Source organism: Schistocerca gregaria, chromosome 1 (assembly GCF_023897955.1).
Source record: "Schistocerca gregaria isolate iqSchGreg1 chromosome 1, iqSchGreg1.2, whole genome shotgun sequence".
Lineage (NCBI taxonomy): Eukaryota > Metazoa > Arthropoda > Insecta > Orthoptera > Acrididae > Schistocerca > Schistocerca gregaria.
In genome coordinates, this window is record NC_064920.1 from 548,549,437 (window position 1) to 548,563,352 (window position 13,916).

At 42.3% G+C, this 13,916-nt stretch overlaps 1 pseudogene; it reads left to right on the forward strand.

The window, feature by feature from the left end:
• Nucleotides 1-287: 287 nt before the first annotated feature.
• LOC126359681 (cysteine-rich hydrophobic domain-containing protein 2-like) overlaps nucleotides 288-13,916 on the forward strand; it is a 39,982-nt pseudogene continuing 26,353 nt past the window's right edge.

Here is a 13,916-nt window from a genome sequence, read left to right on the forward strand (position 1 = left end):
GTAGCCCCTGCAGTTCTCGAAAAATCTCCAATACTGCTGTCAGTCTTTCGTGTGGTGTTGAAAAAAAATATATATATATCGATTGTTTTCCATGTACAAAACCTTTTCGAGGTATTTAGAGACCTTCTCATTGCCTACGAATATGGCATCACAGTCACGTCCTGGCGCTGGCAGTGTGCCCTCGAAGGTCAAGTGAAAAACGCGCTAGCACAGCCTTTCACATGTCATAATTGTGAAACGTGGGTCAAAGAAACAGAAGATAGTAGCTACTTACAAGATAAAACACGATGGGCGCAAAAGTGGGCGAGAGCGAAAAAGTCGGCACACTTATCAGAGCAGTGTTAGTGAGGCGATGTGCCGGCGGCGTCGCGCTGACCGCTGCGACGGGTTCGGCGGCCTCGCAGGCGGAGCCCGGCGCCGTGGCCCGCGACCGGAAGCTGGCCGCCGCCTGGAAAGCGTGTCCGAGCAGCAGTCCGTGTCAAGGCCCTCCGTCCCTCTCCCAGCAACCAGCCTCAACACTGAACTTTCTCTCGCGAATACCGCCCGCCGCCGGGAAAGTTCTGTTGATCACACTGGTTGCCAGCAGTGAACTGCACGAATTCGTGGCCTTCACTACAGTGTGTTGCGATGGTAACGTCGCGGGTAGCCGCGCGATCTCAGGCGCCTTGTCACGGTCCGCGCGGCTTGCCCCGTCGGAGGTTCGAGTCCTCAAAAATGGTTCAAATACACTCCTGGAAATGGAAAAAAGAACACATTGACACCGGTGTGTCAGACCCACCATACTTGCTCCGGACACTGCGAGAGGGCTGTACAAGCAATGATCACATGCACGGCACAGCGGACACACCAGGAACCGCGGTGTTGGCCGTCGAATGGCGCTAGCTGCGCAGCATTTGTGCACCGCCGCCCTCAGTGTCAGCCAGTTTGCCGTGGCATACGGAGCTCCATCGCAGTCTTTAACACTGGTAGCATGCCGCGACAGCGTGGACGTGAACCGTATGTGCAGTTGACGGACTTTGATCGAGTGTGTATAGTGGGCATGCGGGAGGCCGGGTGGACGTACCGCCGAATTGCTCAACATGTGGGGCGTGAGGTCTCTACAGTACATCGATGTTGTCGCCAGTGGTCGGCGGAAGGTGCACGTGCCCGTCGACCTGGGACCGGACCGCAGCGACGCACGGATGCACGCCAAGACCGTAGGATCCTACGCAGTGCCGTAGGGTACCGCACCGCCACTTCCCAGCAAATTAGGGACACTGTTGCTCCTGGGGTATCGGCGAGGACCATTCGCAACCGTCTCCATGAAGCTGGGCTACGGTCCCGCACACCGTTAGGCCGTCTTCCGCTCACGCCCCAACATCGTGCAGCCCGCCTCCAGTGGTGTCGCGACAGGCGTGAATGGAGGGACGAATGGAGACGTGTCGTCTTCAGCGATGAGAGTCGCTTCTGCCTTGGTGCCAATGATGGTCGTATGCGTGTTTGGCGTCGTGCAGGTGAGCGCCACAATCAGGACTGCATACGACCGAGGCACACAGGGCCAACACCCGGCATCATGGTGTGGGGAGCGATCTCCTACACTGGCCGTACACCTCTGGTGATCGTCGAGGGGACACTGAATAGTGCACGGTACATCCAAACCGTCATCGAACCCATCGTTCTACCATTCCTAGACCGGCAAGGGAACTTGCTGTTCCAACAGGACAATGCACGTCCGCATGTATCCCGTGCCACCCAACGTGCTCTAGAAGGTGTAAGTCAACTACCCTGGCCAGCAAGATCTCCGGATCTGTCCCCCATTGAGCATGTTTCGGACTGGATGAAGCGTCGTCTCACGCGGTCTGCACGTCCAGCACGAACGCTGGTCCAACTGAGCCGCCAGGTGGAAATGGCATGGCAAGCCGTTCCACAGGACTACATCCAGCATCTCTACGATCGTCTCCATGGGAGAATAGCAGCCTGCATTGCTGCGAAAGGTGGATATACACTGTACTAGTGCCGACATTGGGCATGCTCTGTTGCCTGTGTCTATGTGCCTGTGGTTCTGTCAGTGTGATCATGTGATGTATCTGACCCCAGGAATGTGTCAATAAAGTTTCCCCTTCCTGGGACAATGAATTCACGGTGTTCTTATTTCAGTTTCCAGGAGTGTATGTGTGAAATCTTATGGGACTTAACTGCTAAGGTCATAAGTCCCTAAGCCTACACACTACTTAACCTAAATTATCTTAAGGACAAACACACACACCCATGCCCGAGGGAGGACTCGAACCTCCGCCAGAACTAGTCGCACAGTCCATGACTGGAGCGCCTTAGACCGCACGGTTAATCGCACGCGACGTTCGAGTCCTCCTTCGCCTCGGGCATGGCTGTGTGTGTTGTCCTTAGTGTAAGTTAGTTCAAGTAGTGTGTAAGCTTAGGGGCCGATGACGTCAGCAGTCTGGTCCCATACCACCTTACCACAAATTTCTAGTAACGACACAGCTCACCACTTCGTGTCGAACTGATTGGCTTTTCGGATACTAATCCAGTCAAACTGTTGCAGTTTCTGCAAACCATTCTGGTGTAAATGGTAAACGTGCGGTCTAAGGCGCTGCAGTCACAGACTGTGCGGCTGGACCCGGCAGAGGTTCGAGTCCTCCCTCGGGCATGGGTGTGTGTGTTTGTCCTTAAGATAATTTAGGTTAAGTAGTGTGTAGGCTTAGGGACTGATGACCTTAGCAGTTAAGTCCCATAACATTTCACATACATTTGAACGTTTTTTGTAAATGGTAGGTATGTTAAACAGTGTTCAGTAGCGTGTCTTTCTCCAACTGTTTTAAACGTGAGGAAAAATTATGTACACCTGTACTCCGAAGCCATTTGGAAGTGGGTGGCAAAGGGTACTACCCTTCGTACCGCACATTAAAATTCCTTCCCATTCCATTCACGTGCGGAAAGCGCTATAGTTATCCCAACCTTCTCTTTGCGGTGCCCACGCGAGCGATACGTAGTACACTATGTACGCCGGCCGCTGGTGGCCGAGCGGTTCTAGGCGCTTCAGTCTGGAACCACGTGACTGCTAGGGTCGCAGGTTCGAATCCTGCCTCGGGCATGGATGTCTGTGATGTCCTTAGGTTAGTTAGGTTTAAGTAGTTCTAAGTTCTAGGGGACTGATGGCCTAAGATGTTAAGTCCCATAGTTCTCAGAGCCATTTGAACCATTTGAACACTATGTATCTGGACACCTGGCTGAAAATGACTTACAAGCTCGTGGCGCCCTCCATCGGTAATGCTGGAATTCAATATGGTGTTGGCCCACTCTTGGCCTTGATGACAGCTTCGACTCTCGCAGACATACGTTCAGTCAGGTGCTGGAAGGTTTCTTGGGGAATGGCAGCCAATTCTTCACGGAGTGCTGCAGTGAGGAGAGGTGTCGATGTCGGACGGTGCGGCCTGGCACGAAGTCGGCCTTCCAAAACATCCCAAAGGTGTTCTATAGGATTCAGGTCAGGACTCTGCGCAGGCCAGTCCATTACAGGGATGTTATTGTCGTGTAACCACTCCGCCACAGGCCGTGCATTATGAACAGATGCTCGATCGTGTTGAATGATGCAGTCGCCATCCCTGAATTTCTCTTAGCCACCGTTAGGCCCACAAGATTTCTTCGAAAGATTTTTCCTTTTTTTTTTACGGGTATTTGAAATACTGCTACTACTTTTAGTATACTCGGTAAATGAGAATAAAAGTGGTATTCATAACACGGAAAAATCACTTTTGAGATCAGTTTGAGGTTGACTAAACATCGGGGAGCACCGGAACAACTTTTACAAGTGAGAGGAAACGTTCGTGCATTACAGAAACAAGTGGTGGAATCATATGCAGGTGCGGTGCGCCAAGAGAATATGTAAAAAATTGCTCCATTACTACTCAGGAAGACAAAATATAGAAGAATGCCCAGTTATCATCCATGAGCACGGAGAAATTTTGGCAACTCAACTACAGACTAGATTCAATTGATTCAGAACTGAAGACCAACGGACCATACGATCTGCGAAGAACAAATATTCTAACGTGTAACTAAAATTACTATAGAGTATTAAAATAATTTAATGTTGTACTCTAAGGATATATTAACCGTACGTAATGGGATGCAGATGTGGTGCATTAGTTATTTTCTATTTTCTATTCGCGTTTTATGGACATTGTGAAGAGAGAATTTTCAGACTGACCATTGAAGAAGCTTCCATGTTGCAAATAATTGAGAGTAAGAAAATTACTATCAGTATCATCGTTCGAAAAACACAATTGTAATGGCACTTGGTAACTGTTTCCAAAGAGGTACCCGTATGATAAAAAAAAGCAAGTAATGTACTGAAGCAGAAATGCTGTTAGATGAGACGGATGTGACTGTCACTTTTTTTTAAGTCGGTGCAAAGAGAGGAGGCTGTGGTGTGTCTTGATGAAGAGAGGACGTGACCTTCTCACCGCCACTCATCTACCGCGGCAAATAATATATCTCTGCCCTCTCTTCACATTGTACTTGATTTCTCTATCAGTATAGTATCAATAGAAAGAAAATTAAATACGGTGACTTTGAAACCGCCGACATACTGTTACTATGGTTCCGGGGGTCGCCAGAATATTTTTCTTGGAAAGGGGGTTGCGTATTCAAAAAGGTTGAACAACACTGCTCTGATGTATCAATTGCAGGTGAGCTTGAGCGGACAGCATTCAGACGTGTTCGGTTCGGATACGCGAGTACATTTGTTATCCGCTGGTTGCGGTCTTTCGGTGAATCATCAAAGGAAGAGTGACTGGTCTCCGCTTCTGCGCTCCCCAACGGCTTTAAGAGCACAGACTGCATTCGCTTTTTCAGTCTCTTTGTTTTCGCAGTCAAACTGTCTCTGTTGTACTGAACTACAGTTTTGTGCCGGTGGTGTGGTCGGATGTTAATATTATGATGATAATCGAAAAACATCAATGTCGCAAGTGCTTGCGAGATCCAAAAGCTCGTAAGTACAAAACGCAGAACAACAAACATGATACCTATCTGGAAATTACCAACGCGCTTTATTTTCCAGCTGTGGAAGTGAGGAAGACCCTAAATTGCTTGCCTCATACAGTCAAGACCGAAGTATAGCTGGCACGAGCTTTTGCATTTAATTTTAGTAAAAAAGAACAACATAAATAATTTTCTTGAAAGTAAAATACAAAACTTTGTATCGGTTACAATGATAATACAAAATTTAAAATTTTTGAAATATCTGATGTTTCTTGTTGTTGACGTCTAACGTAGCTGTTCTGACGTCACACGGGTATCACTATTATTACAGGAGCTTTTAATTTGATAATCATGCAGGTTACCATGAAGCAAATTACAAACGCCAGGTAGTCTGTATATTTATACATTACATTAATTATATTTTATTGGCATTTTATATCTAATCCTTATTTTAACGCAATGCTTGAATGCTTCGCACAAGACACTGCAGGCATCAGGAACTGTATGAAATTAGCAGTTGTCGACACCCGAGACAAGTACATAGGACTGGCACAACTGTCTTCAGTGTTGTTACGAAACGGAGCGGGAGTGTTAGCTAGCCTTTCTTCAGGTGATACGGCTCGTAGATAGTTACTGTACTGCTTTGCAATGTTCCCTTCGATTGTAGCGAGACGTCAGCGAAAATAGCCTACCGACATGCGTGTATGGTTCTGGAACAAGATTGAGGAAGGGTAAGGTTAGAATTCAGTAATCCTTTTGCTTGCGTTCTTCTCACAAAAAACAATTTTTACCTGAATATCAGAGATTCGCACTGCGACTATACCTGTATCTAGCGTTCAATCGATTGAAACGTCTGTACGAGCTGATGACTGTAGCGCCAAAGAAATAATATAGTAGCAATCATTGATTTTGCATGATTCGATGCCTATCCTCTCGCATCTTCTTCCGTTCCTTCAGTTGTAAATGCTTGTTCAAAGGTAGAAAGCGAATTATTCTGCGAATGTTCTTCACTTCCATCGCGCCGCTGTAATCGACACTCTTGGGTTGCTGTTTTGATTCGTTAGTGTCATTTTTTTTAAGCAATCGTGTCTACGTTTAGGATATTGGCACCATGCACTGCATTTACGAAGAAATAAGAAAACGTAGCGCATGACAAAAAACGTTTACCAGAAAACAGCAACAGACACTTCGTTGAATAATATGGAGATTTCGAAGCTGCTTCATGAGAGAGAAACACTAGATAAAAGAAATAACAGCTAAACGGAAAACAGAATCCACGTCAGAGATACACTACGGCAGGTTTCATTTCACGGCCATCAGGTATCGTACATTAGATCACGCTTTGCTTTGCTGATTTTTGGATAAGCTAGAGTCTTCCATATCAGTGACGTCATAAAAAGCTTCAAAATGCAAAACAAATATTATTTCAAAATATGGCCAGTGACATTACCCGTTCCTGAGTGTCTGTAATACAAGCATCGAATGCAGAATCGTACGGATTCTTAAAAATACGAACTAAAAGTAACGGAACAACTGCCGGAATTTCGGGTTTTTGGGAAGGACAAACAAAAATAACCAACTCCAAATTCAACTATGCTACACGAAATAGCCAGAGAAAATCGATATAATGGTTGGTTCCAAAGACGTAAAGAACAAACAACTAGCGCGAACTAACAGTAACATGTATCGAAAATATCACTTGACCAATATAGCTCAACTTAATTACCAATAGCAATACAAAAAGCCAAAAACCGGTAGAAATACAAAAAGCCAATACAAGATACCATACAGAAAGCACCGCAGATAACGAAAAGCTATATCACAATAATCCCTCGATCTTTATAGCTCGACTGAAACGGTTGTTAGTAACACAGAAAGCAGGAAATGAATACCAGTACAGGAAGCCAAAACGCGATAGCAGTACATACAGCGAAACATCGCGAGAACTTACGAAACGTCGTATCGAAAACATTACTTGACCTATATCTAGCTGAGACCTATCTATGTCCATTATCATGGACATAAAAGTTTCTCCTACCGAGACCTAACGAAAGACGGCATCGAAAACAATTTGACCTACATTGTTCATCTTAAATCGCCAATACCAATACAATAAACAAAAACCGATGGCAGTAAATAAAACCTGTATGTACTAACAGTTCACGTAACCAAGAAACACAATATATGCTGAGCGGGGTAGCCAAGCGGTCTTGGGCGTCTTGTCACGGTTCGCGCGGCTCCCCCCGTCGGTGATCGAGTCCTCCCTCAGGCATGGGTGTTTGTGTTGTCCTTAGTGCAAGTCAGTTTAAGTTAGATTACGTAGTGTGTAAGCTTAGGGACGATGTCCTCAGCAGTTTGGTCCCATAAGACCTTACCTGTACCACCACAGTATCGAAAGTATCAAATGACCTGTTTAGCTCTACGTAAAACGCCTATACTAATACGAAAGTCGATAGCTGTACAAAAAGCGATATCAATACATATCGCCAAAAATCGCGACACTCAACGGTACGCGGTATCGAAATAAAACGAAGTGTTAATTAGTTAATATGACTATAACACAAAAGCTGAGCCTATATCTCTCAAAGCAAGTAGTACGCCAGGCAAAAATTCTATATTCAGAGGAAAACGTATTCAACAGTAATTCCAAGTTGATGAAAATCGCAATCTGACTGACGTATGATGTCACCCACCACAATAGTACTATGTCTCGACTAATAGCTGACAAACGCTATCGAAGGCTTGCGCTGATTCAATATTTGAACCGCGGGGAAGGGTCGTTCACTGAGAAATCACGCCAGTACGCAGAGCGAAAACTGCCAAGTCACTGCCATTCAGCAGACGCTGCCAGCGTAACAGAGTGAAAACCGGTTACGTGCTACTGGCTGGCACCACTTATCACGTGATGCGCAGAAATCCTGCGCAGTTATCAAATCCCTGGCTGTACTTTGCCACCGACGAGAGAACTCAACGTTCTTCACCTTGACTGGTGATTCATGCAGATTTTGTGCGATCAAAGAGCCCACAAAGCCCCGCATTCGAGTTGTTAGCAGCTCAGATTATTTCTAGATCCCAATAGCAGCCGATCGTTATCAGGTGACTGAGGTGGTGAAAAAGACAATGGCGGATGTGACGGCCTGATGTGCATTAATGAGCCGGATGTGAGCCACTGTGGGAAAGAAATGACAAAGTACTCCCTCAAAGCATTTAAACCGAAGCCACTAGGAGCAGTGGTGTCGTCTCACAATAAGCACATCTCTTGCTATTACCTGCACGCACAGTAGTCTTTTTCGAACGTGACTGATCAAGCTCGATATTTTTGGTGCTCGGTCATTATCAAGCTAGGATGTATTTCTTCCAACATATGAAATGTACTGCATAAATACATACGCCCCCAACACCTGTTTCTAGTGACTCTATGTACGTTTATTTCATTATGCATTACGGTTTACTGTTATAAGTTCTCAAAGTTCAGAAGAAAAGCGAAATTTTGAAATTTGTTGATGCTGAAAATTAAGTAGATTGACACCATAAGAAATGAAGAGGTTTTCTGAAAATTTGGCGAAAAGATGAGTATATAGCACTATTACATTCAGACACAAGGAAGAAAGAAGAAAGATAACAGTTCAACACCCCGTCGACAACCTGGCCATTAATGACTTTTATTTATTTATTTACACGTCAAGTTCCGTAGCACCAAATTGAGAAGCAAATCTCCAAGGTCATGGAACTTGTCAGTACAAGAAATTACAACATAAAAGTAATAAAATAAAAATAAAATGTTTATGAAACCGAAAAAAGTTAATCCATAAGTTAAAGTAAACGCAATCAACAATACAACAAGAATCAGCTTGATTTTCAAGGAAATCCTCGACAGAACAAAAGGAGTGATCCATGAGGAAACTCTTCAGTTTCGATTTGAAAGCGCGTGGATTACTGCGAAGATTTTTTTTTAATTCTAGCGGTAGCTTATAGAAAATGGATGCAGCAGTATACTGCACACCTTTCTGCACAAGTGTTAAGGAAGTCCGATCCAAATACAAGTTAGATTTCTGCAGAGTATTAATTGAGTGAAAGACGCTTATTCTTGGGAATGAGCTGATATTGTTAACAAGAAATGACAGTAAGGAGTATTTATATTGAGAGGCCAACGTCAAAATACCCAGACTTGTGAACAGGGGTCGACAAGAGGTTCGTGAACTTACATCATTTATTGCCCGAACCGCCTGTCTCTGAGCCGAAAATATCCTTTTAGAATGGGAAGAGTTACCCCGAAATATACCATACGACATAAGCGCATGAAAATAAGCAAAGTAGACTAATTTTCGTATCGAACAATCACTCACTCACTTCAGATACCGCTCGAATAGTAAAAATGGCAGCATTAAGTCTTTGAACAACATCCTGAACGGGGGTTTCCACGACAGTTTACTATCTATCTGAACACCTAGAAATCTGAACTGTTCAGTTTCACTAATCATATGCCCATTCTGTGAAATTGAAACTTAGCATTAGTTAGGTCATGAACTGCACTATTTGAAACCAGGCCAATGTTGTGCACAACATCCTTTACTACCAAGCTAGTGTCATCAGCAAACAGAAATATTTTTGAGTTAGCTGTAATACTAGAGGGCATATCATTTATATAAATAAGGAACAGGAGTGGCCCCAACACTGATCCCTGGGGCACCCTCCACTTGACTATGACCCAATCAGACCCCACATCACAGCCATTCTCAACACTGTGAGTAATGACCTTTTCTTGTCTACTGCTAAAATAAGAGGTGAACCAGTTGTTAGCTACTCCCCTTATTCCGTAATGGTCCAATTTCTGGAGCAATATTTTGTGATCAACACAATCAAACGCCTTAGTTAAATCAAAAAATATGTCTAGCATTCGAAACCTTTTGTTTAACCCATCCAGTACCTCACAGAGAAAAGAGAATATAGCATTTTCAGTTATTAAACGACTTCTAAAGCCGAAGTGCACATTTGATAGCAAATCGTGTGATATAAAATGACCAATTATCCTTACATAAAGAGCCTTTTCAATAACTGTAGCAAACACTAATGGCATAGAAACAGGTCTAAAATTGTCCGCATTATACCTTTCTCCCTTTTTATAAAGTGGCGTTACTACTGCGTTCTTTAATAGTTCAGGAAACTGACCATTGTTGTTGTTGTTGCGGTCTTCAGTCCTGAGACTGGTTTGATGCAACTCTCCATGCTACTCTATCCTGTGCAAGCTTCTTCATCTCCCAGTACTTACTGCAACCTACGTCCTTCTGGATCTGCTTAGTGTATTCATCTCTTGGTCTCCCTGTATGATTTTTACCCTCCACACTGCCCTCCAATGCTAAATTGTTTGCTAAAGGTAAAATTATAAATATCGCTAAACAAAGGGCTAACGTGTGCAGCACAGTACTTTAATATTCTGCAAGACACTCCAGCATATCCATGAGTGTCTCTAGTCTTTAGTGATTTAATTATTGACTCAATCTCCCCCTTGTCTATATCACAGAGCAGTGTTTCAGACATCAATCTCGGAAAGGCATTTCCCAAGAGAGTTATATGATTCCCTGTAGAAACTAAATTTTTATTTAATTCACCAGCAATGTTCAGAAAATGATCGTTAAATACTGTACATATACCTGATTTGTCAGTAACAGAAATATTTTTAATACGAAATTACTTTGTACCGTCGACCTTGTGCTGCTGACCAGATACTTCCTTCACAACTGACCATATGGTTTTAATTTTATCCTGTGAATTATCTATTCTATTTGCATACCACATACTCTTTGCCTTCATAACAACAATTTTAAGCGCCTTAAAATAATGCTTGTAATGGGATACTGTAGCTTGACTGTAACTACTTCTAACATTTCGATATAATTCCCACTTTCTTCTACATGATATCCTTATCCCACTAGTTAGCCACCCCATTTAGAACGTTCTAATCGAAAGCAACTCTCAAAGATCACGAGAAATGTGTTAAGGAAAGCATTACATTTATCATCTATGTTATCAGCACTATAAACATCCTGCCACTCTTGTTCCTTGACAAAGTTTAAAAAACCCTCTATTGCAGTTGGATTAACTTTCCAACATAGATTGTAATTATATGTGCCATTTGTTTGACTACAAAAGCCTTTTAGTGTTAAAATTTGTGCATCATCGTCTGAAAGGCTATTCCCCCTTTTACTAACAGAATGCCCATCTAGTAATGAAGAATGAATAAATATATTGTCTATGGCTGTGCTACTGTTCCCCTGCACCCTAGTTGGAAAAAACACAATCTGCATCAGATCATAAGAATTTAGGAGATCTACCAACATCCTTTTTCTTGCACCATCATATACAAAATCTATATTGAAGTCACCACATATAACTAATTTCTGGTACTTCCTACTCAGTGAATCAAGAGCCTTCTCTAGCTTGAGCAGAAAAGGTCTGAAGTCAGAGTTAGGGGACCTATAAACAACAACAATTAGAAGTTTAGTTCTACTGTTTGCGCATGCTCGGATTACGAAAGGATGAGGAAGGAAATCAGATATTGCATTGAGCCGGAATTGCAACGCATGAGTGTCTACTAACTAGCATAGAAGCAGATTTACATATAGGCTCACTATAGACGGGCCTAGGGACAGCGGATTTAGCGGGCGGCATTTTTTGCACTGTATTTATTTTAACATTTTATGTTTTAAAATAACTGCGCTTGAAAATGACAAAAATCATTAATGTTGTGAAATAACTTGGTAGTTTAAACAAGCCTTAAGAGTGACAATCAACAATACAAGCTTTTAAATATTATTAATTTACTTGGTGACTGAATGGAAATTCAGACACTCAATTTCCGTCTGGAATCGTGTTTATGAAACAGTTCAATAATATCGTGTGTCATGTGGTACGATTTTGCACTGGATACTTTCGATCGACAAACTTATTTTTCTTTTGCGTTGATTGTCGTTGACTGTCGAGTTTAGAGTAAAAAGCTTTGTGTTGGTGTGGCTTGTGGTACGATTTTGAACTAAATACTTTTTATTCACAAATTTATTTCCTTTTGCGTTGATGTTGTCTGACAATTAATTAAGTATTTTCAACATGAATAAGAAAGACGAAACAAACTTTCAAAATTAAGTGGGGCGGCATTTCGGAAATTAGTGAAGGAAGAGCGTAAATGAGAAGTTAATTTTCTAAAAACGGTTGGCAGAGTAGACAAATTTTCCACAAAAAGCGTTGCTGGTTCTGATAATAGGTCTAGCATTACAGCTATAGTAAAAGAAATGAGAATGAAACAATAGTTCAAAATGAAGAGAACCAAATTGTTCCTGAATTCGAGTCCCACAAAATCGTAAGTATCGATTTAGATCTTACAAAAACACGTTAGTGATGACCCTGCGGAATGAATCAACAACCGACATTCTTTTACATCGTGGCATTATTCAAATCTGTAATGGTGATTTTTCTGATTGGCAGAGCTCATAGTCGGTAAAACCAGATATTTGAACAAAAATTGATTTCATCGTAAATTTTTAAAAGGTGAATCAGATTTACGTGATTACGTGATACTCCTCTAGCACCGGTGCAATTTTTGTGCACCATGTAAACTGTTTGGAGGAAAGACTGCTATTGCTGCTATTGGTATTTCAGGTTGCAGGAATATTTCTAATATTTTATCTCACCATGCAAATTCACTGGAATACAAAATTTGAGTTATCACTTTCAAAACAAACAAAAAAACTCACTTATAACTGTAGAAAACCATTTCGAGTTACATATTGCGACAGAAAAAACATACTGGCGCTTTGTGTGTCGAAAAGGATGCTTGCAGCCGTGAAGAAGCTAACAGGTTCAGGACTTCCCCTAAGTGGACAAGTTGAAAAATTCCATTGATTATATAACGGTCATTTCATAAACTCTCTTGAACTTATAGCCAATTTGATCCTTTTGTCGCACAACACACTGAACGATATGGAAATCTTTAACAATTGTGATGAAAGACTAGAAAAGCTTTCTGAACGAATAAAAAGAAGTGTCATAAGTGATATTAAAGAGGCCACACATTTCTGTAATAGTAGATTCTACTGCGGATATTTCACAAATTGATCACTTATCTTTCGTATTTGCATATGCGAAGAGAATGGTGAGTCTGTTGGATGTTACCTTCTGTTTTTACTAAACGCAGTACACAAGTCTGTAAACCTAACTGAAGCCATACTGAAAGCCCTGTCTACAAATTCCGTTGATATTACTGACGGTAGAAGCTGGCCACACGACAGTGCAAGCAACTTGTCACGAGTCTACACTGGTTTGCAGGCACACATAAAAGAACGAAGTACGAAAGAGCATTATTTCCATGTGCAGCACATTCCTTGAATTTAGTCGGCACTAGTGTAGCAAGCGGTTGTTAGGAAGCAAGTTCATTGTTCAGTTTAATGCAAAATGTTAATAATCTTTTCTCTGGTTCTACATAACGCTGAGATCAACTTCTCTCTTTCATGATACCTTCGCAAAACAGTTCAAAGTTTATCAAAAACATGTTGGTCAACAAGATAGTAAGCATGTGTAAGACTAAATGAAAAATGGGAGAGCGTGATCAGTGCCTTCACACATGTTACCAAAACTATCTGTGACAAACCACTTGTGCGAAATGAGTTTCAACTCTACTGAATCAACTCAGTAGACTAGAAACACTATTCATGATGACAGTTTGGAAAGACATACTCCAGAGATTCAGAGATTTAATAGGTAAACGTGAAACTGCAAAGTGTAAGCATCGATATTGAAATAGTGTACAAATTATTTGAGTCACCTGTAGGATTTATGAACTCTGTTCTTGGCATGTTCGGCTATTATGAAAATAAATCCATGGAGATTATGACTGATATGGACCACGAATGTATCTATAAAAGATCAAGAAAGTGCAAACTCCA